Below are 1,475 nucleotides of genomic sequence, written 5' to 3'. Positions count from 1 at the left end.
GGGGCTCCTGCCCCCCCCCCCCCCCGCGGAGACACCGTGAGCCACCCCATCGCACCACCACGCTCCCGCACCGAGAGGCTAGGAAATCCCGCTCCCTTCGGGGTCAGCCTGCACTCGTGCGCATTCATTCACTATCATTTACTGAATGTAAATAAACACTCAGTCACTCAATGTGGGAGGCGACTTGGGAGACCCTGAGGATGATCCCCCCTCCTTGGGGTCCACCCCTAGGGTGGGTGGCGGGAGCATCCTAATTGCTGCCAGATCGTAATCAGCCTGGACACAAGAGCTGGGAACCTAGCTCCAGGTCCAGAGAAAGGAGACAAACCCCTTTTCTTCCATCTCTTCATGGCCAGGGGTCCTGTTATTAATATATTTTATTGTTATTTTTTCTGAATATTTTGAAGGTCTCTATACACAGTCCTCAGATGTACCCATTGCTTCTGAAAGCACGAGAACATCAACTGTTTTTAGAGAGTGTCCTTGGTAGTTTACACCTGAGAAGTCATTCAACTTTTGGAAGACAGATGATTAGTTAACCGTTCAAGGAGGTAAGCCATTGTACAACAGGGCTATGAAATGCACTGGGACTGGAGCCTGCATTGATCCTCCCTAGAAAGGTCAGCTGGGAGAGTTCTAAAGATTGAGGCCTGGAATTTCAGCGCCCATAACTAATAGGATCACCCATCTGAGTCTCCACTTTCAGCCCATCACCCTGGTTCACATCCAAGCCACCAGTAAAACAGTTTTTCGAAATCCCAGCTTTCATGTCTGTTAACCCAGGCTTTACATCAGCTGTCACCGTTTTGCTCTGACTCTTTTATGGCTGTGATCTGCAGGGTGTATTCCAGCCTCCCTTTCCTATCCTGGAAAAGGCCTAAGAGACAAGTTGAAGATAAGGGACAAGAATGTGCCCAATCTGTCAAGTATTTGCTAATGTTTTGCCTGTGCCCTATTTAATCATTACAAAGACTTCATGAGGTAGAATACTTTTCACTATTTTACAGATAAAGAAACAAATTGAATGGTTGAAAATTGGGCCCAAGTTCCTACAGTTAAAATGAGAAATATCTTTCCCATCAGATCACAGTTCACTCTGCTCCCAACTCCCTAGCGGCTCTCATCCCAGTAAACAAAAGCAGAAGTCCTCTCTGCATCCTTGAGGCCTTAGATTATTTGATGCCCCTTACCATTGTACTTCTCTGCACTCTGATCCTAGCATTTCCTAGCTTTCTGCCTTCTTTACTTCCATACGTACACACTGGTTCCTGGCTGTTCCTTGCAAATGCCAGGCAAGCTTCTTCCTCAGGGAATATGTACTTGCTGCCCTTCTGTCTGGCACTATATCTGCATATATCTCCTTTGTCACCTAACTTATTTTCATTTATTTTTAAAGTTTATGTCTTCCATGAGTGATAGAGACAGACAGAAAGTGACAAACGAGAGAGGCAGCACCCCCAATAGAGTCTTGATGC

Source organism: Tupaia chinensis, unplaced genomic scaffold (assembly GCF_000334495.1).
Source record: "Tupaia chinensis unplaced genomic scaffold, TupChi_1.0 Scaffold000028_1, whole genome shotgun sequence".
Classification (NCBI taxonomy): Eukaryota; Metazoa; Chordata; class Mammalia; order Scandentia; family Tupaiidae; genus Tupaia; species Tupaia belangeri.
The sequence above is the reverse complement of the archived record's forward strand: the minus strand, read 5'-3'. Positions refer to the sequence as shown.